Raw genomic sequence first — 23,627 nt, 5'->3', positions numbered from 1 at the left:
AATGTTTTGAATACTTGGATGTATATCCAAGGTTTAGTTCAAGGTTTGTTATTGCTTCTCTAATAACTATAGTAGAACTCTCACCTCTCTTGGTTTGATGTATAGTAATTTGAAATAGAGAAGAATTATATACTTCTTAAGTTGAATCTCCTTGTCTTGTTTCCAAGGTTAAAGTAGAATGGATATCATAGAGTCTATGATAAGAGCATAGATTAGTTTAAGACATGGAGAAGATAAGTGAAGAATGGTTTCTCCATTTTATTGTTACTTGGTTTGCAATTAAATTGGTGTTCATATGTTATGACAAGGATTACCTTATTATAATCTTTTATAAGATCAAGCATTTGATCATTGAGTAAAGTGTTGTTGTGTTGAGTGTTGGTTCCATTTGATCTAACCCTTAGATCAAATCATCTCTACCCAAAACAAGGTTTTAACAAAGTCACATTGAGGTTTATAGCGCTTGACTTGATGAGCTACTTCAGTTCCACCAAGGTCAAGTGAAACTTCGATTCTTGTGACTGTTTTACTTTAAAGCGCGAAAATTCCCCAGATTTTCTATGCATGAATGCAATGCACACATCTGTTTCCTATTTATTTTTGTAACCCCATTACCTGGGATATTACATGTGGGCCCCCCTGGCGTCCACCGACCTCGCCCTTCCGCCTATTTATTCATGATCTCGGGAAAAACCTAAATACCCGAGACTCCATCCACGAAAAATTCCGTCGCAGCCGCCATCGCCGACCCTAGCTCGGGAGGGTTCTGAAACTCTTCCCGGAACCCTGCCGGAGAGGGAGATCATCACCGGAGGCCTCTACATCGTCATGCCCGCCTCCGAAGTGATGCGTGAGTAGTTCATCCCTGAACTATGGGTCCAGAGCAGTAGCAAGATGGTTGTCTTCTCCAATTTGTGTCTCATATTTAGATCTTGTGAGCTGCCTATCATGATCAAGATCATCTTTATGTAATTCTACATGTTGTGTTTGCTGGGATCCGATGAATATTGAATATTATGTTGAGATCGATTATATACTGGTCATATGTTATTTGCGACCTTGCATGCTCTCTGTTGCTAGTAGATACTCTAGCCAAATAAATGCTTGTGACTCCAAAAGGGAGTATTTATGATCGATTGTGGATTCATGCCTCTTGTAATCTGGAAGAGTGACAATAACTTTTAAGATTGTAGATGTGTTGTTGCTACTAGGGAGAAAACAATAACGTTTTATCTAAGGGTAATTCTATTGTTTACTTTACACATATTGCTTAATGCGATAATCTGTTGCTTGCAACTTAATACTAGAAGAGGGTTCAGACGATAACCGGAAGGTGGATTATTAGTCATAGACGTAGTTGGATTACAGTCTATGTATTATGTTGTAATGCCCAACCGAATCTCATAGTAATCATCTTGTCATGTATGGTATTTATTCTGTTAATTGCACAGCTGTAATTTGTTCACCCAACATGTTATTTATCTTCATGGAGAGACACTTCTAGTGAACTGTGAACCCCGGTCCTTTCTTTTAGACTGATAAAATCATCATGTTCTGTTTACTTACTGCAAGCACTATTCTCCTTTAATTCCACTTCAAACAAACATCATCTTTCCACACTATACACTTAATCCTTTGTTTTCAGCAAAACCGATGAGATTGACAACCTCACTGTAAGTTGGGGCAAAGTATTTTGGTTGTGTTGTGTGCAAGTTCCACGTTATTGCTGACGCCGGTAATGCGCTCTGCCACAAGTTAGCTAACAACACCTTCAGAAGTCACACCTTTCTCCTACTGGTCGATTAAACCTTGGTTTCTTATGAGGGAAAACTTGCTACTGTGCTCATCAACCTTCCTCTTGGGGTTCCCAACGGTGTGCAATCTGCGCTCATCGACTTGAGCTGCTCGCGACGGCAGTGCGGAAGACCTATCCTCTGCCTTGTGGTCGTGGTCGTGGTCGACGGTTGGTATAGGAAGACTAAAATGGGCTACGTCAAATAATGGCTAAGCATGCTCCCTCCCTGTGTGATGTGTGTGCCTCTCTCGCTGGATGGGCCAGAAAATCAGCCCACCTCTCCCCTTCTCTTAATTCATTAAAAAAACTGTGAGCTTTCAGGCTGGGCCGAGCCAAGCCGGGCGAGCCAAAAGTCCACAGCGGTCCAAACTTTTGGGCTCGGTTCGGTCTGCCTGTTCCGCGGGCCGAGCTGCGAAAAGCTCAAGCTGAACTAAAAGCTCGGGCCGAGCTTAGCTCGGCCCGTATGTCTAGCCTTAGTCGTGCCTGAGAGAAACACACTTGGATGAACTTGTAACCTACTTATATATTTCCCTTGTTCCTCCTCACGAGCAATGTTGATTGTATCGACAAAATTTATGTGTGTTTGTTATATCGAACTAGTAGATCCACTACAGTCTACAAATCCCTCATAAATACATGCTTTGGTCTCTCCTTATGTGTAAAGTCACATGGCCGAGTCAATACAAAGTGATGAAGGAACCATCTTACAAGTTAAGAAGATTAAAGATAAATAAGAAAAGAAAAACATGAGTAGCCACATCCTGAGAGGCACGTGAGACTAACTACAGGAGACACCACACCTTCTTGGAAATAGAAAACCACCAAGCAGGGGCGGAGACAGGGGGGGGCGAGCAGGGGCTAGACCCCCCCCAACGATCGGCCCCCCTCAACGTTTCCAGGACATAGTATATGGGCCAATGTCCATACATAATAAGTGTTTAAGCCTGGAACGCAATATTTAATCTGTATTTCTTTACGTATCAAGCCCAACAGGCAAAAAAAGAGCCCATCTACACATGCTATTATCGATCGTGGGGAGGCAGGAAGCTTAGATCGAACCCTTGACTCCCTCTCGTCCGTTCCTTCAGCCCTGGGATTCATCGATCTAGCTGAAAAAATGCTACTCTATGTCGTACCCTAAAAAAGCATCTTCTACGGCGGCGCCGCTCGCAGCCTCGCTGCTCCAGCTCGCAAGATGTCGGTCGGGCACTAGAAAAGACCACACGGGCGATAGACGTTTCCAGAATCGTAGCCGCTCTTTTGATCCTGCATATGTCGCGGCCATGAAGCTGCGTGCCTGCGTCCTCCAGTCCGTCGTTCAAGCACTCAATTTATAGGTACATTGATCTACACATACTACCACTGGCTTTGTTTTGATGGATCACGGCCTAGTAGTTCACTTAATTAGTACAAACCCTGTAAGACAATGGATCTTAAGGGTAATATTTCACAAGCTATTCCCTTTGTTAAGTCAATATTACTACCTAACTGTTAAATGTGCGCCACATGCAGTAAAAATACCTTTGACAATGTGATTTGCATGCAGAAGATGTTTGGTTAAAAATTTGAGTTTATTCTATATCATAGTGAACACCAACATGGGGAGTTTTCATTCAATTAGCCTCCAAATCAGAGAAATAGACATTTCTCACATGGAACTACTCGAAAAAATCGAACAAAAACATTTACTATATGTCAAATGCTTTGCGAAAAAAATTATTGGCTTCAACCCGCCCCCCCTATGTCCGAATCCTGGCTCCGCCCCTGCCACCAAGATCCCCATGCTAGAACCGAAGGGGCTTTGAGACTGGATCCGAGCTTGTCCGCAGATGATGGAGAGATGAGACCATAAATACCCGATTTCCATGGCGTCACCCCCAAAAGAGAGTGACGACGGAAAGCGCCGACGCTGCCGAGACCGAAGCGGACAAGGATTTTCACTCCGAGCCCTAGCGTGAGGGGTGACCTCAAGGGGGTCACCGCACCCACAGGCATTGCCATCACTGGCGCCCAAGCGTTGGGCTATGGGCCTACAAAGGTACGATAGCCCTCCCACTGCCACCAAACCAAGCCTGCACAGCGCGATCCGGAACCCGCCCACCCCCGAAGCACCACCACACCAAGGTTCCCCACATCTCACTCTTCGCCATCCTTGCAGCCAAAGTGAGAACCAGGCACCAGCACTCCAACGCCACTCCCCAGAGAGCCTGACACAAAGACCACCTTCCAGGGCCGCCGCCCTGGCGTCCATGGTCTGCCGCTAGTACGTGGTGCACCCCATGGAGCGGAGGACGGTAGGCATACTGTCCTCTAAGACGAGACACGAAAAACGCCGGCCAATCTATATCCACGGGTATAGCGTTCCTATGCTGGAGGCCGCTAAACCGGTCCGTCATCTCATCCAGTATCGCCCCAGTTTCTACATCGACCAGATATATGCTGCGGTTGCTGTCGTCAACTAGGAGCAATGTGCCACTTTTGTCCCCAAAGCAAACACATTCCGCTCTGTCAACTGGCTTGTGCTGCTTGGGTAGTTCTTCTATCTGAATCACTCGCGTGAGGAGCCAGTGAGCAGCACCGCTATCCGCAACACTTTTTTGCCGTGTCCAGATTTCTAGCCGGAGGTCTTTAGTGTGCAGGCGAACTAACACGAGCTCCCCGTCAGCGCCAATGGTAAGTTGCGGTGCATCATAAGGGAAGAAGATGAAAGGTTGTGGAAATGGGAGATGAAGCATTGCCAAAGAGACGTGGCCGGTGTCGGCGTTCACATCGAAGCTGTACAGGTCAGTATGGGCGCCCCAACAGAGCCAATGCGCTGTGCCTCGTCGCACAACGGCATTCTTCTGAAGCAGCCCATAACATTTATGCTTCAATCGGTCCAGGCAGCTGCAAGGCGCGCTCCAGCTCGGGTGATCGGACGAGAACATGTAAAGTTCGTAGTGCTCTGCGTCCTGGCTGGTGCCGATGATTAGCACTTTGAATAAGGCGGAGAAGCCCGGCGATGGCGTCCGTCGTTGTTGGCCGTCGTCGTCGGAGCAGAAGTCGGGCCCTGTTAGAATAGCGAAACCATCCAGATGGACGGTACCATAGTATGACCTGTACAGCAACGGGGGGAGCACCTCGCAGGTGCCAGCAAACAGGTTGCACACGGCAAGGTGGATGAACCTGGAGCGTGATGAGCCGAGGGCGGCCGGGACGAAGCGCACGAGGATGAGACCGCCGTGCGAAGCCAGTGGCGCCACACGGTCGAAGAGGCTATCGGCGACGGGGACCAAGGCGGCGAGGGAGCGGCGCCCAAGACCGAGCACCGATCGCGGACCCGGGACAAAGGTTTGGACGGCCACGGGGAGCTCCTTGATTTCCCAACGAATGAACCAGTCGTTGGCAAAGAAGCCGATGAGGCAGGACGGATGGCGTGACTTGTCGGCCGGCCAGCGGCGGCGGAGGAAGGAGGAGTCCGTTACGAGGCACCTCCACAGCTTGCACGTCGCCCCGCATCGGAAGAGGGAAGCCTCGTCGGCTAAACGTACAAGGATCTCAAGGACGATGTCGTCCGGGAGCGTGACCGCCGTCGCTTCCATCTTCGCCCGGGCGCCGTATGTGATCGACACGGAGAGCGACTGGAGTTTTCGTTGATCGATCGGGGCGTATTAAGCATACAGTATATACGATTGTATCTTTGGCTTTCGCGTTCTCTTTCCAACTCCGTTTCCGACTCATAGTCGCGATCGAATAGTTAGCTTCCGACTTGTATTGTATTCAAGTGCATATACATCTACCAATAGAAATATTTTAAATATTCAAACAAAGTCCATTTGGAAGAGTAGAAAATACGTAGTAATTTCTAAAATCCATGATGTATACTTCTTCCTCCGTTTCAAAAAATTTACGTCCATGTCCAGACAAAGTTGCAACAAGTCTTTTTTGGAACCGAGGTAGTAGTATAAAGTAACAGTTTCCCAAAGGTTTATGAACTATCTGAAATCGTGACCGAACAAAATACTTGCGCATGATTATAGAATCTTTGCTTCAGCAACCTCAATTTCAAAATCATCAATAAAACATATTTACAATCTTTTTTTTTAGAGAAAAAGGGACTCGCCCCGGTTCCAAATATATTGAAACCAAACAACACCAACAGTATTCAGACGATCAAACGTCTCCACAACACCCTACCACACTTATCTTACAAAACACCCAACCAACACATAACAGTTTTAACCCCAACATCAGGGGGTGGGAAACCAGCCAACAATTGAGGCAACCACTTATCTTACACAGAAACCACACCTAATCACCAAAATAAACCTCATCATCCAAGCTCAGGGGCGGTTTAGGACCTGAAAGTCAGCGCCATCACCCACCAGGATTAGATCGTTCGCCTCCATCGTCCTCCTCAGATCCTCGGCAGTGATCAGCGTCGGCCCAAATCCCCTTGTGTTGTTCATAGCTGCAGACCAAGTGTTTCCACAAACCCTGCATGCCAAGCCATTGAGAACGATTGAAGACAAAGTCATTTCTGGCAATCCAGATAGCTCTCAACATAGCAGCAAAGATCATATTAATGTTACTATTCTTCTTTTTGTTAACCCAGAGAACAGAAATGTCGTGCATACTTGAAACTTTAATATTAATATCCAAGGCACTACCAATATCTCTCCAGAGTTTTGCTGCTACCACACAATCAAAAAAGAGATGTTGACAAGACTCCTCTTCATTGCAAAACACACAAGTCAAGTCATCAACATTCTGTCTTTTAACCAAATTATCTCTAGTGAGTAACTTGTTATGGAAGTAACCAAAGAAAGAAATGAATTTTTGGGGTACTTTGAGTTTCCAGACACAGTGAATATTAACAGGGGTAATCCCACCAAAGTTAATCACAGCATACATAGATTTCACACTATAGGAACCACTAGCCTCCCACATCCAAATCAGACCATCTTTTGTACCATCAAAATACATAGATTGAGCAATTTGTTGGATTTCAAACCATTGCAACATTAATCTATGATCAAAACATCTCCTAAAAGTCACTTTCAAATTAGATCCATCCCAAAGATCAGCAATAGATTTATTCTGCTCATTCACTAGAAAATAAATCTCCCAGTATTGAATGGCCAGAGAACAAGAACCAAACCAGTGATCCTCCCAGAACTTAATGTTCCTGCCATCACCAATTTTCCATTGATAACCCATTTTAGCAGGCTTGGCAGCCCACATAACTCCTTTCCAAAAGGGAGACACACCATTTAAAGAACAAGCTAAAATATTTGGGTTATCCAAAGTATACTTAGTATCCACAATTTGCTTCCACAATTTATCCTCACTTAAGTGATATCTCCGAATCCAAGAGGCTAGCAGGCACATGTTCATCTCTGCCAAATCAGGGATGCCAAAGCCTCCATACTCTTTCTTCCTAGTAACCAAGCCCCAGTTGGCTAAATGATACTTATGGTGTCCCTCATAATTGTCCCATAAGCAGTGAGCCATTTGGGAATTAATAAGGGCAATGGCCCATTTGGGGAACTTAATCACACTAAGGAGATAGAGAGGAATACTAGCCAAAACACTTCTCACTAGCTCTAATTTAGCAGCATGATTAAGAAGCTTCCCTCTCCAACCACCAGCTTTGTTAAGGATCTTGTCCACAACAGGTTGAATATCCTCTTTCCTAAGTTTACTGTGATGAAGAGGAACCCCCAGATAATTCATATGGGAAAACTCCCAGCTTACAACTCAAAGATTGTGCAATAAGCTGAGCATCCTCTTCATCCACATTAATAGGAACAAGGTCACACTTATGGAAATTTATTCTCATCCCAGACATGTGTTCAAAACAAGCTAGGATCCACTTCAAATTTATAGAAGTTTGTAACGTGTTTTATAGAAAGAGGAGGGTATCATCAGCATATTGCATACTAATAACTCCACCCCCTCCTAGATTCTGCATAAGCCCAGCAATCTGTCTATCCACAGCTGCTTTGCAAAGCACCTTGGTGAAGACATCAGCCATAAAATTAAAGAGGATTGGTGAGATGGGATCCCCCTGTCTCACCCCTCTGCTGGTGAGGAAAAACTGACTATTACAGTCATTAATTCGAACACCAACAGAACCCTTGTGTAAGAGACCCTCAATATAATAGACATCCACCTTGGGCTAAAACCCCTCATCCTCATAACTCTCAACAGAAAATCTCTATGAACCCTATCATAAGCCTTTTCATAGTCAAGTTTGAAAATAAAACCAGATTGACCTTTATGCACTGCATCATGAATGACTTCATGAGCAGATACCACACTCTCCAGAATGTACCTGCCTTTAATAAAGGTTGTTTGGATAGGAGAAATAAGTTCCTCACTAACCACACCCAGCCTGTTAGTAGCACACTTAGAAAAAATCTTAAAACTGCAATTGGTTAAAGCTATAGGTCTGAACTTCTGTATAGTTACAGCATCGGGTTCCTTTGGAATTAGAGTCAAGAGAGAAAAAATCAATCTATAAAGATCAAGTTTCCCTTCATTCCAATCTTTAAACGTAGCCGTGAAATCAGCTCTAATTAGCTCCCAAAAATGTTGATAAAATAGAAAAGAAAACCCATCAGGGCCAGGAGCACCTTCAGCATAAGAGCCAAAGATGGCATCCTTAACCTCTTTCTCAGAAAAATCATCACTAAGCATATTATTATGTTCTTGAGACACCAAATCCTCAGGGTCCCAAAAATCATCCATCAAGTCAATATGAAGGGTACAAAACAGATTTTTATAGTATGCAACAGCAATATCCAACATACCTTTATTGTCCTCAAACATACCAGCCTCCCCTTTCAACTGACAAATTTGTTTCTTCCTTCTCCTTGATTAGCTACAGCATGGAAATAAGGAGTATTACGATCACCTTCTAAGATATATCTATCTCTAGCTCTTTGCCTAGCTTTAATATCCTCAATACCCCAAATTTTAGTTAGTTCATCCGAAATATTTTTCATCCTTTTTTTGGAATTTGGAGATAAACTTTGAGTTTCAGAAAGGATGTCAAGAAGATCATACCCAGCCACCAAACCTTGCTTAAGTTTCCTTTGAGCAGATTCAATGTTAGCAGACCAACCCTTTAAACCTTTCCTAGTATTCCTCATCTTAAACTGCCATCTATCAAGAGAATTCTTGTGGTGGCAAGGAAGTTGCCAGAATTTAGCAACCACTTGATCAAAACCCTCAACTTTAAGCCACCATTTCTCAAATCTAAACTTCTTAGAGTGGGGATTTTTCAGAGCACCAGTGTCCACAATCAGAGGAGTATGGTCACTGCCTACTCTAGGTTTAGAAGAAAGACTACTAGCAGAAAATAAAGCATCCCAACCAGTAGACACAAAAACTCTATTTAATAAGGTCATGACCAAGTTATCTTGGTTATTGGCCCAAGAGAATTGTCTACTAGGATTCTTCAGCTCCATCAGATTGAATTTATTAATCCAATCATTAAACAGGTTAGTCCAATGCTGGTTTATGTTGCCATTTTTTTCTCACACTTTTCTCTAATGAGATTGAAATCACCACCCACTAAAGTGGGGCCACTCCAACAAGCCATGACATTATGCAGTTCATTAATAAAGTCTAATTTATGCTCTTCATAAGAAGAACCATACACCGCAATGACTCTCCACAAAATGTTATCTTTCTTGGCTTTAATTTGCACAGAGACACAGTAAGATAAAATGTCCCATTTAACTATGTCAAAAACCTCACTGTTAATACCAACAAGAATTCCTCCAGCAGTCTTCACAGCTGGCAACCAATTCCAGGAGAATCTCCCTCCTGGATCTAGGTGTGCAGTTGTGAGCTAGAGAAATCCTCTTTTTTGGATTCAGAGAAACAAATAATATCAGGGCATGTTTCTCTAATGAGATCATGCACTCTAGTTATCTTATTAGGCCTATTCAAGCCTCTAGAATTCCAATTTAGAGCTACTACCATTTTTAAAAATCAATTTCCTTCTCCCTTTTTTTTACTATGGACTAGTGTCCAAGGTTCATCATCATCAGGGACATCACTAATGTGATCCTCCTGATCAGATAGAACCTACATACTCTCCTCCAGACCTACTTGCAATTCTTCCACAGTTAGACTAATGTCATTAGGAAGAAAGCTAGCAGGATTAGAGAGATGAAACTCATCAAGTATTTTAATTTCAACCTCCTTAATCTTATCAATGACAACATCAGCATTTTTAGATTTACTACCAAGGCTAATGCCAGCATTTTTTGCTTTATCAAGTAAAGAAAGATTATCAAGAGCAACAAAGGAATTGGAAAAACCACAGATCTTGTTACCTTTGGGGATCTCCAGGTTTTTAGCTTTTTTAAGATCTTGTGCTTTTTCAATCACACTCTTGCCATCTCTTGGGATCCTAGAACTCATTCTAGTAGCTTGAACAGGGCCCCAATGCTTCTTCTCCTTCCATGCTATGAGAGGCATGGTAGGCTCAGGGTTGTTGCTCACCAGGACCACCTCTTTTTCCTTGATATTCTCCTCATCATCATCACCTTCATCATCAGACTGCTGAATCAAGTTCTTCCCAATGTATTCCTCAACACTCCTCAGCACCAACACACCATCATTGGGGATGAGTGTTTCCTTGCCAAACACCTTAGCTTGGACACTTGTCTCCAGACTCTGTTGAATAGCAGATCCAGATCCATTTCTTCCACCCTGAGGAAATGAAGGCTCAGTTTTCATCTTACTGTTGCTCCCCCCTATCTTGCTCTTATCCAGGGCTCTGAAGTCATCCCCAAGATCTGCATCTTCATCAAGTTTGTTCTCTTCATTATTATTTCCAGGATCCTCATCATCATCCTCATCCAAGTAAATAGCTTCATCACCATTCTCAAGAATGAAGTAAATCAGGAAAAAAACATTGTTCCATCTCAAACAGTTTGTTGGAAGGAATTTTAGCCTTATCCCTTACAGCCACTTTGACTCTAACTTCCCAGTAGAAGCTTCTGAAGATACCTTGCCAGTCAATATTCACAAGAACACCAAGAGTAGTAGCTATTTGACAGATAGTCTTCCAGGTAAGCCACTTAGGAGGGATGCCAGTGATCCTCACCCAAACCTCCTGGAATTCCTCGAAAGGTTCAACCTCCCTTTCCCAGTTCACAAAGTATATCACCACACCCTCCTTCTTGAGATTAATGGAGGGGTATTCCACCAGTTCCTTGATTCTCTTGCTAGGAGGAAACCTCACCAGGAATTTGTTTGGACCTAGTTGTCTAATCTGCCAGAACCAATTAACTTTCCACATGTCATTGAAACATTTCTCCAGTTCTTCAGCAGAGATTTCTCCTTCCTTAACCATCACCACACAAACATTGTCCATATTCAGCCATTGCACAGCTTCAGGTCCCTCTACCTCCACATGAAAGAAACCCAAACCAGGGTTTGCACTCCCCCAGTACTGAGCAGTGGGAAGTAGATTATACCACATCAGACAGTTGTCCATATGATGACCAGTTTTATTTCAAATAAAACATCTCTTGATCCTGGTGCAAAGCCCAACATAGTGACCAAGCTCCCCACAATTATAGCAAGTCACATTCTTGAATTTGAGATCTAGAATTGGTCCAGGTCCAGAAACAACATTCATCTGCATCGAACTCCCAGCTTTATCCCCACTGTTCTTTGACCCATCAGACACAGCCCCTTTTTGATTCTTCTTTTTGCTTTTGTTGCTACCAGAAGGTTGTTGCTGCGAGGGGATCAAACTAGCGCTGCTGCGCCAATGTCTCAGTGGTCACAGTTCTTTGGGAACCAACAACTTCCTCCACCTGGGTTCAATCCGTTGATGATGATGCCGCAAGGTTTAGCTCCTAGCATCCCGCAACAAAACAGTCAGAAAGCTCCTCCCATCTGCTGGATCATGGGTTGCGTGAATTCCGTCTTGAAAGGAACCAGATCCGGAGCAGCGCCAAGGGAGGGTGGAGCTGCACTCGTTGTCGCCGCCGTTGGCTGAGCACGGCCACCACCAGTTCCACGCCCCCCACCAGCTCCCCCAACTCTTCCCGAACCTGGGCCACCACCTGCCATCTTGACGACTTCCGCGAAAGACCTTCTTCCTTCAGCCATACCCCACAGATATGAGAATTTGATCACGGTTGGCTTGGGGAGAAATCCCGTCCCAACAGGATGACAATCAGCTAGAGTGAATGACTTTGCTCTAACTAGATCCTTCCTGACCCAGATGAGAGTCCGGGATCCAGGCGGAACCCTAGAACCGACCAGGTGGGATTTGTTCGAAGCCGCCGGTACATCCCCCACTATATCCACTCCTGAAGACGGTTTTCCAAAGTCCGCCAACCCCACAAAGCATCCAACGTCCCGGATTCGATCAGGAGGATCAGATCAACGGCCACCAACGGCTGCCAGCAGCGAGCGACTGCGCAGTGGGCCCCACCTCTGTGGTCTCGCATCCATCCCCCCAATTCTCACCGGTGATGAGCACCTCGACGGCGACGGATCTCCCCTGCGGATCCTCTCCCGCCGCCGCCGATACGACGCACAGCTTCGCGGATCAGCAGAGCTCACCATCCTCAAACCTTCACCGAGCCCCATCAGAGAAGGCCTCAGCGGCGAGCTCCGAAGCAAGGCCTTTACGGCATCCAATTCTCCAGATCCTCGATTCCTTGATCCGCCATTAGCCGCCTCGGATCTTCTGGATCCTTCAATTTGATCATCGCCAGCGCCTCCGCTACCTGCTCCTCGAGCCCCTGCCCCGAGAGCTGAGGCCGCCACCCCTTCTCCATCTGCGCTACTGCCCACGGCGACGCCAAGCTGATTTGGAGAATCAGTAGCTTCCGCCGCAGCAGTGCCTGCTTCCTCTCTTCCGCCAACGCCACCTCCTTCTCCCTTCTCGCCCTCTCCTCCGCCATCCTTCGCTCCTTTGCGAACGATGGGAAGCCCGCCATCCACTTCGGAATCGACATGATGCTCCGCGGGCCGCACTGGTGAACACCAGCGGCGGCGCGAGATCAGGGCGGGGGAAGAGGCGACGGCGGCGTGAGTTCACCTGAGAATCGCCAGGGTCGCAGGAGCTCTCAGGGTCGCCGTGCATATTTACAATCTTTCATCAAATGCATTTGACAATTGTATCCTTACAGACACATACTCACACCATTCTCGATATACGCATTTACGCCCTTGTACTCCTTTACTGCCCATTTAGCTATGCTGATTCAAAAGTTCCGTCATCTCTCATCCTCTCTCATGTCTATGGAAAAAAAGCACGGCAGTCTGTACATCCTTTTATGTTTTTTCTTTGAACACTAATCTAGTGCCTCTTTTATTTTTGGTTGTAACGTGTGAATTGGAACGGTTGTATACATCCTAACTATGCAGAAGTTATTTTCTTTTTGCGAGGAAACCACTGATTATATTGAAACAAGAGTTACAGAAAAGAACACCACACAGCTAGAAATTACACACAGGTCGTTTCTGCAAAACAACGTCGCCGACGTGGAGAAGAAACGTGCCGGTGGCGGGCCGCCGCTGCATCTCCACACGAACCTTGGATCGGAAGATGTCCCCAGGCGGCGGGGTAGTCGCCGGACCTCGAACTCTGGGGAGCCTCCACTCTGCTCCGCCAGTAACACCGTCTTGATCCAACATCAGGGATATTGCTTAAACTAAAATAATAAAGTGTCCATTATCGAAAAAATACCTACAGAAAAACTCACCCATAATTTTTTCGCCAAAGAGTGTATATTAATATCAAGAAGATGCCAATTACATCCAGCATTTGTAACAACGTAGTGCCCTAATAGCAATACAAATGCACACAGCTAAAAGAAAGGAGAATTACATAAAAGAAAAGTCCGCTACTACGCTGCAGTGATGTATTCCTTGTACTAGCGAACCAAACACCACCAAAGTAGCACCAAAAATCTAACTTCTTCAAAGCGACGTCTTCAAGAAGGAAACAGTGCAGAAGTGTCGTCGTCGCCCTAATCATATATCATAGGTTTTCACTCTGGAAAAAGTGTGTGCCAAGGCGCCAAACCTTTGATTTTCACCCTGCAAGTTTAGACTCTGAACTTCTCATGTATTGTCACTCCCACTTGCGTTACCGCTGCTCAAATCACAAATCACCAAAGGCAATTCCTGATCGCCACTAGTACTTGAACCACCAATACTAGTCCTTGGAACTCGGCTTCCATATCATTCTCCGCGACTGACTTCACCATGAAACCAAGGACATGTCCCACGAAGGCAACATACTGCAGAGATACGCGCCGCTCCCTCCTAAACCAAAAGGCCATGGGTGCGCATGACCGAATCCCATCCGATCAAGCAATCTCTTGGCATAAGGCGGCCCAGCAGATTTTGCGGCGGAACCTTCCGAAACTCGACATTTCGGCCAGATCAATGAAGACACACATCAAGCAGATTTCCGTCTTGGTGTAAGAGGAACCCTAGGACCACCTCCTTTATTGAAGCCTAGCCAGCAGCCCCCATGCCATCCGCTGTAAACCTGCATGATCCACCGCACCTACTAGTAGCCTGAGGGCTAGGCCCGCATCGGAGCATATTCGACCTTCCACTGGATCCGGCCCAACCACGCAATGAAGAGGAACTGGGGAGTCGGCATGAAATACACCCAGACACCATCCGACCCAGCCATTCTTCTTCGCCACCGGCCATAATGAAAGTGCATGGAGCCCCCATACGTGGTTTCGATAGTTAATGACTAATGTTTGCATTGAGTTATATTTGTAGAGGTTGTCCATAAGCAATGCTTGAATTATATGTTGGCTTTAAGGTTGCAATAGAAGAAAAAAGTGCAAGTTCAAGATGAGCCAACTCGAAGAGATCATATGCTTCAAACTTGCCATTCATATGATGTTCATGGATATATGAAGATACACCGAAGAAGGAGCTCTCCCATAGTGGAGTGTGGGGGAGCAATTCGCAAGACTTCATCAAGCAAGCACAATCAAGAAAGGGGTTTGATGCATCTAAAATGCATACTTGAACTTTGTAGTTTATTGTACTAAAATCCTTATTATATAACAATTTTATTATATTTATTCGGACTAACCTATTAATAGTAGTAAAAGTGCACAAGTTCTTGTTTTAGATTTTGTTATGTAGGAAATAGGCAAATATGGAAGGAAACCGGTCATTACGATGAAATCTGGAGTTTCGTGAAATATGTCCCTCTAGGATGCTTTTTAAAGATAGCCCAAAACAGACCCGAATAAGGCCTCAAACGGAAAATCTGCTAGATATAGAAGTTGTGGAGAATTTTTAGAAGTTTAATTTGACGTAAAGAACGTCCCAAACGGAGTTCGCGTGCGAAATCTATGCCCGTTTTATGGAAAGGGTACAGAGGCAGCTTCAAAAATCCGAAAATTTGTGACATGATTGACTCAAACTCTTTCTATACTTTAGTGATTCGGCCAAGCCACGACTTTATGGGCTCATAAAGGACATAAGGGAGTCCTAGAAAGATTTTAGAGGTGCCCAAGAGTCCTTGGATCAAAGGGGCATCCATCTTATGGTCAAGGTTGCATCTCCACCGCTATATATTGAGATGAAACCCTACTTTTGAAGGCCACCCATCCATTGTGACGAAAAATCCCCCTCCTTGGCACTTCAACACCAACACCAAGTCCTAGGAAGAAGAAGGGGCAAGGGGTTGCTGCCCTCTAGGGCCACCGCCCCTCAAGGAGCCGCACGCCGGGCCGTCGCCGCCTCCCATGGCCATCGTCACGGGGATCTTCATCGCCATCTCCTCCACGGGCTGCACCTCTTGTAAGGGTATTTTACCCTTATCCATTATTTTGGTAACAATGACACCGTGCTAGAGTATTTGGCCTAATATGTTTATAAGGATAATCTCAGGTATTAGACAATGAGGCATAAATGGTGTATCAAAGGAACAAGAAGGCTAAAGGAGACCCCCCACTTCGACAACAATCAAAAAGGGGTCTACAGCAGAAATCCGGTCTGCAGCCCGGTCCAACCGGGCCAGCAACCGGCCTGTCCGGCGCACAGCTCGGTCAACCGGTCGCCAACCGGGGAAGTCCAGCGTACGACCCGGTCGACCGGCCGCCAACCGGGGTCTTCACCAGAACACAAGAAATCCGGTTGCCGACCGGTCAACCGGCCTACAGACCGGCGGGTCCGGCGCACGGCCCGGTCGACCGGTCGCCAACCGGGCGCCAACCGGCCGCCAACCGGAGGAGCTCCAGGACCAGCAAAGGGCGTCCGGTCACTGGTCCGATCTGACCGGCCTCACCACCGGGCTGTACGGTCTGTGGCCCGGTCAACCGGGTTTCTCGAGGAAAAAGCCAAGGTGGCAAGTGACCAACGGCCATATTTCAAAGAACACTATAAATAGGCCTTCTCCTACCTCTGAACAGTTAGGCACTACACTACAAGCTGTTCTTGAGCTCTCTCTCTCTTACTCCATTGCTAGAAACACCAAAAGCCTCAGATCTACCTCCTCCTCCACCCAAACTCAAATCCCTCCGGGAAATCGCTAGAGGAGGACCCGATCTACTGTTCTACCAAGCCAAATCTCATTCCCCCTTGTATTCATCGAGAAGCTTGCTTCCTAGGGTTCCTTGGAAACCCTAGGTGGGCAAGAGGAGTCCGGAAGCATCCGGGCTGTGGATTTGCTCCGGGCAAGATTGTGAAGGTTTGGAGGCTGCCTCAAAGTCTACCACAAGTGAGTGAGCTATTCCTTCGTGGGATAGGCTCCGGAGAATAGGGTGAGCCTTCGTGGCTTGGGGAATCCTTCGTGGGACCTCCACCCCTCCAAACGTGACGTACCTTGTTGCAAAGCAAGGGAACACGGGAATACATCCTCGTCTCCGCATGCTATCGGTTATCTCTAACCGAACTCCTTACTTGTGATTTAATCGCTCGTGAGAGCCTTCGTGCTCGAGTTTGTTGTATCCTCATATAGGTTGCTTCACCTAGTTTGCATTAGGCTCACCTTTATATTCCGCAAAGCCTAATATTGCAAAGAAAGAATTAAAACTTGTAGAAACCTATTCACCCCCCTCTAGGTTTACCATCTCTATACTTTCAATTGGTATCGAGCTCTGGACTCTTATTAAGGGCTTCACCGCCTTAAGAGTGAGATGGATAAACTCTTCGAGGGTCTAGATGACGACTCTAACCTTTCGGTTAAAGAGATGAAATCTAGATTCTTGGCATATGATGCCGAGAAGAAGAAAAAGGAGGATGAGCTACAAAACCAAATGATTCCATGCTTAAGAAATTAACTAGTGGACCTCCTCCTAGTACGGCCTCGGCCTCTCTAGGGAATTTCCATGAAGTTAATCATGACTATCCCAAAAACACTTCACCCATGCCTCATATCAACCATAGTGGGAATGTTCCCCATTTTGATGGAACTCACTTTCCTTTTTGGAAATCTTCTATGGAATCTCATATTCGCAGCTAGCAGTGTGGAGTTGTGGGAGATCATTGTTCATGGATACCGGGAACCACAAGATCCCATTCGGTTGACCTCCACCGAATTCTACAACCGTCAACTCAATGCCTCCGCACGTGACAAGATTAGAAGTGGCATCAACCGCAAGCTTCTTGATCAAGTCAATGACATCGACTCCGCTAAAGAGTTGTGGGGTCGGATCGTAGTACTCCAAGAGGGAACCGATTTGATCCAATCGGCTCTTTATGAGACCGCAAAGCAAGAGGCTCACCAGTTCATGATTCGAGATGGAGAATCTGTGTCCGATGCCTACGCTAGGCTTGGTGCTCTTAGAGTAAGAGTCAAGGGACTTGGTGTTGAGAAATACAATGATGGCTTCGAGATGAATGAAGCATTCATAAAGTCCAAGGTCATTGCTATGATTGCCGTCAAGCAACAAGACACCAAGCTTGCACTCAACTTGCAAATCATGACCAAGAGTGCCGATCTCAACTCCGATGATCTCGTCTCCTATGTGGCCGCCAATGAAAACATGGCCAAAGCGGGAAAGAGGCTCATGGCAATGAACCGTGTTGATGAAGCCTCACACAACCATGAAGCGCCACACAACCTTGCTCTCAAAGCTAGGGCCGATCATGGAAGCAATGAAGACTATGAATTTGAAGAAGAAGAAGAGATGACTTCAACTAGTGACATTGCTACCGACTTTGCTTTCTTTGCCAAGAAATACAAGGAAAAGTTCCCAATGCTCCTCAATGACAAGAAGAGGAAAAGAACTTGCTACAATTGTGATGAAGATAGCCACTTTGCAAATGAGTGCCCTTATGAGAAAAGGGTAGACAAGCCAAGATTCATCAAAGGGGTCAAGCCAAGATTGAAGCCAAACCCAATCAACGATCGATTCAAGAAGAACAAGGGAAGAGCTTTTGTTGGGGCCGAGTACTTGTCCGATGATGAAGATGAAGATGAGGAGAAGTAGGCCGGGGTGTGATACGTCTCCGACGTATCGATAATTTCTTATGTTCCATGCCACATTATTGATGATATCTACATGTTTTATGCATACTTTATGTCATATTTATGCGTTTTCCGGAACTAACCTATTGACGAGATGCCGAAGTGCCGCTCTCTGTTTTCTGCTGTTTTTGGTTCCAGAAATCCTAGTAAGGAAATATTCTCGGAATTGGACGAAATCAACGCCCAGGGTCCTATTTTTCCACGAAGCTTCCAGAAGTCCGAAGGGAAAACGAAGTGGGGCCACGAGGTGGGGACACAGTAGGGCGGCGCGGCCCAAGCCCTGGCCGCGCCGGCCTAGTGTGTGGTCCCACCAGGACCCCTCCGAGGCTGCCCTTCCGCCTACTTAAGGTCTCCGTCGCGAAAACCCTATTACGTTCGACGAAACCAGAGAAACCTTCCAGAGCCGCCGCCATCGCGAAGCCAAGATCTGGGGGACAGGAGTCTCTGTTCCGGCACCCTGCCGGGACGGGGAAGTGCCCCCGGAAGGCTTCTCCATCAACACCACCGCCATCTTCATCAACGCTGCTGTCTCCCATGAGGAGGGAGTAGTTCTCCATCGAGGCTCGGGGCTGTACCGGTAGCTATGTGGTTAATCTCTCTCCTATGTGCTTCAATACAATAATCTCATGAGCTGCCTTACATGATTGAGATTCATATGATGATGCTTGTAATCTAGATGTCATTGTGCTAGTCAAGTGGATTTTACTTATGTGATCTCCGGAGACTCCTTGTCCCACGTGTGTAAAGGTGACAATGTGTGCACCGTGTGGGTCTCTTAGGCTATATTTCACAGAATACTTATTCACTGTTATGAATGGCATAGTGAAGTGCTTATTTATATCTCTTTATGATTGCAATGTGTTTTGTATCACAATATATCTGTGTGCTACTCTAGTGATGTTATTAAAGTAGTTTATTCCTCCCGCACGGTGTAATGGTGACAGAGTGTGTGCATCGTGTAGTACTTGGCGTAGGCTATGATTGTGATCTCTTGTAGATTATGAAGTTAACTATTGCTATGATGGTATTGATGTGATCTATGCCTCCTTTCGTAGCGTGAAGGTGACAAGTGTGCATGCTATGTTAGTACTTGGTTTGGTTATGTTGATCCGTTATGCACTCTAAGGTTATTTAAATATGAACATTGAATATTGTGGAGCTTGTTAACTCCGGCATTGAGGGTTCGTGTAATCCTACACGGTTAGTGGTGTTCATCATCCAACAAGAGGGTGTAGAGTCTAGCATCTATCTATTTATTCTCGTTATGTGATCAATGTTGAGAGTGTCCACTAGTGAAAGTATGATCCCTAGGCCTTGTTCCTAAATACTCGCTATCGATGCTTGTTTCTTGTTTTACCGCATCCGTACTTCTCGCAATATTACCACCATCAACCACACGCCAGCAAGCACTTTTCTGGTGCCGTTGCTACTGCTTATACTTATTCATACCACCTGTATTTCACTATCTCTTCGCCGAACTAGTGCACCTATTAGGTGTGTTGGGGACACAAGAGACTTCTTGCTTTGTGGTTGCAGGGTTGCATGAGAGGGATATCTTTGACCTCTTCCTCCCCGAGATCGATAAACCTTGGGTGATCCACTTAAGGGAAACTTGCTGCTGTTCTACAAACCTCTCGCTCTTGGAGGCCCAACACTGTCTACAAGAATAGAAGCACCCGTAGACATCAAGCACTTTTCTGGCGCCGTTGCCGGGGAGGAAAGGTAAACGACACTCACACACCGGACCCCGGCAACTAGCCACTTTTCTGGCGCCGTTGCCGGGGAGGAAAGGTAAAAGGCTCTCATACTCCGGTCCCAGGTAAAGTACTTTTCTGGCGCCGTTGTGTGTGTGCTCGAAGCTATTTCCTTTAGATCCTGCAATTGCATCTTTTTGTTTCTTGTTTACACTAGTTAGGCATAATGGACAACAATGAGCTTCTTATTCTATTTCCTGATTTAAGACATGGATGGTTTGATGCGAAAATTAAAAAACCTATGGAACCTTATTTGCATGTCGGTAGTAATATTAGTATGAACGCTTTGAACACCATTGTTGATAATGATATAGAAAGTTCTAAGCTTGGGGAAGCTGGCTTTGATGAGCATGATATTTTTAGTCCCCCAAGCATTGAGGAGAAAATTTACTTTGATGATACTTTGCCTCCTATTTATGATGATTATAATAATATTGGTATTTTAGTACCGCCTCGTTATGGAGGATAAATTTGATTATGATTACAATATGCCTCCTATATTTGATGATGAGAATAATAATGATAGCTACTTTGTTGAATTTGCTCCCACTACAACTAATAAAATTGATTATGCCTATGTGGAGAGTAATAATTTTATGCATGAGACTCATGATAAGAATGCTTTATGTGATAGTTATATTGTTGAGTTTGCTCATGTTGCTACTGAAAGTTATTATGAGAGAGAAACATGGGTATATGCATCTTAATAATATTAAGTTTCCCCTCTTTATGTTGAGAATCTTGAAGTTACTCGTGTTTTATCCTCTTATGCTTGTCACTTTGTTCTTCATGAATTCATTTGTGTACAAGATTCCTTTTCATAGGAAGCATGTTAGGCTTAAATTTGTTTTGAATTTGCCTCTTGATGCTCTCTTTTGCTTCAAATACTATTTCTTGCAATTGCATCATTAAAACTCTTGAGCCCATCTTAATGGCTATAAAGAAAGAACTTCTTGGGAGATAACCCATGTGTTTATTTTGCTACAGCAACTTTATTTTGTATTTGAGTCTTGGAAGTTGTTACTACTGTAGCAACCTCTGCTTATCTTATTTTTATCGCATTGTTGTGCCAAGTAAAGTCTTTGATAGTAAGGTTCATACTAGATTTGGATTACTGCGCAGAAACAGATTTCTTGCTGTCATGAATCTGGGCCTAATTCTCCGTAGCTAACTCAGAAAATTATGCCAATTTACGTGAGTGATCCTCAGATATGTACGCAACTTTCATTCAATTTGAGCATTTTCATTTGAGCAAGTCTCGGTGCCTCTTTAAAATTCGTCTTTACGGACTGTTCGTTTTGACAGATTCTGCCTTTTATTTCGCATTGCTTCTTTCGCTGTGTTGGGTGGATTTCTTTGTTCCATTACCTTCCAGTAGCTTTGGGCAATGTCCAGAAGTGTTAAGAATGATTGTTTCACCTCTGAACATGTGAATTTTTGATTATGCACTAACCCTCTAATGAGTTTGTTTTAAGTTTGGTGTGGAGGAAGTTTTCAAGGGTCAAGAGAGGAGGATGATATACTATGATCAAGAAGAGTGAAAGCTCTAAGCTTGGGGATGCCCCGTGGTTCACCCCTGCATATTCTAAGAAGACTCAAGCGTCTAAGCTTGGGGATGCCCAAGGCATCCCCTTCTTCATCGACAACATTATCGAGTTCCTCCCCTGAAACTATATTTTTATTCGGTCACATCTTATGTACTTTACTTGGAGCGTCTGTGTGCTTTTATTTTTGTTTTGTTATTTTCATTCTCTCGAATAAATACATGCTTGTGTGGGAGAGAGACACGCTCCGTCTGGTTCATATGAACACATGTGTTCTTAGCTTTTAATGTTCATGGCGAAGGTTGAAACTGCTTCGTTAATTGTTATATGGTTGGAAACGGGAAATGCTACATGTAGTAATTGGTATGATGTCTTAAATAATGTGATACTTGGCAATTGTTGTTCTCATGTTTAAGCTCTTGCATCATATACTTTGCACCCATTAATGAAGAAATACATAGAGCTTGCTAAAATTTGGTTTGCATAATTGGTCTCTCTAAAGTCTAGATAATTTCTAGTATTGAGTTTTGAACAACAAGGAAGACGGTGTAGAGTCTTATAATGTTTACAATATGTCTTTTATGTGAGTTTTGCTGCACCGGTTCATCCTTGTGTTTGTTTCAAATAACCTTGCTAGCCTAAGCCTTGTATCGAGAGGGAATACTTCTCATGCATCCAAAATCCTTGAGCCAACCACTATGCCATTTGTGTCCACCATACCTACCTACTACATGGTATTTCTCCGCCATTCCAAAGTAAATTGCTTGAGTGCTACCTTTAAATAATTCAAAATTTATCACCTCTGATTTGTGTCAATGTTTTATAGCTCATGAGGAAGTATGTGGTGTTTATCTTTCATTATTGTTGGGCAACTTTCACCAATGGACTAGTGGCTTCATCCGCTTATCCAATAATTTTGCAAAAAGAGCCGGCAATGGGATTCCCGGTCCCAAATTAATTAACCTAAATAGACACTCCTCCATGGTATGTGATTGTTGGACGGCACCCGAAGGATTCGGTTAGCCATGGCTTGAGAAAGCAAAGGTGGGGAGGAGTGTCATCATAATAAAACTAAAATAAAAAGGCACTCCTTCATGGTATGAGATTGTTGGCAGGCACCCGAGGATTCGGTTAGCCATGGTTTGTGAAAGAAAGGTTGGAAGGAGTGCCACCCAAAAATAAAAATAATTCATGGGAGCCACTCTTTGAAGGTTTTTCTGGCAAGGGGGCTAGAGTGCCCACTACCATTCGTTGACAACAACAAACACCTCTCAAAATTTTACTTTTATGCTCTCTTTATGTTTTCAAAACCAAAGCTCTAGCACAAATATAGCAATCAATTCTTCCCTCTGCGAAGGGCCTTTCTTTTACTTTTATGTTGAGTCAGTTCACCTATCTCTCTCCACCTCAAGAAGCAAACACTTGTGTGAACTGTGCATTGATTCCTACATACTTGCATATTGCACTTGTTATATTGCTTTGCATTGACAAACTATCATTGAGATATACATGTTATAAGTTGAAAGCAACCGCTGAAACTTAATCTTCCTTTATGTTGCTTCGATACCTATACTATGAAATTATTGCTTTATGAGTTAACTCTTCTGCAAGACTTATTGATGCTTGTCTTGAAAGTACTATTCATGAAAAGTCTTTGCTATATGATTCACTTGTTTACTCATGTCATTTACCATTGTTCGCTGCATTCATTACATATGCTTACAATAGTATGATCAAGGTTATGATGGCATGTCACTCCAGAAATTATCTTTGTTATCGTTTACTCGCTCGGGACGAGCGAGAACTAAGCTTGGGGATGCCGATACGTCTCCGACGTATCGATAATTTCTTATGTTCCATGCCACATTATTGATGATATCTACATGTTTTATGCATACTTTATGTCATATTTATGCGTTTTCCGGAACTAACCTATTGACGAGATGCCGAAGTGCCGGTTCTCGTTTTCGATGTTTTTGGTTCCGTAAATCCTAGTAAGGAAATATTCTCGGAATTGGACGAAATCAACGCCTGTGGTCCTATTTTTCCACGAAGCT

This window comes from Lolium rigidum, chromosome 3 (genome assembly GCF_022539505.1).
Source record: "Lolium rigidum isolate FL_2022 chromosome 3, APGP_CSIRO_Lrig_0.1, whole genome shotgun sequence".
NCBI lineage: Eukaryota > Viridiplantae > Streptophyta > Magnoliopsida > Poales > Poaceae > Lolium > Lolium rigidum.
This window is presented reverse-complemented; position numbering follows the sequence as displayed.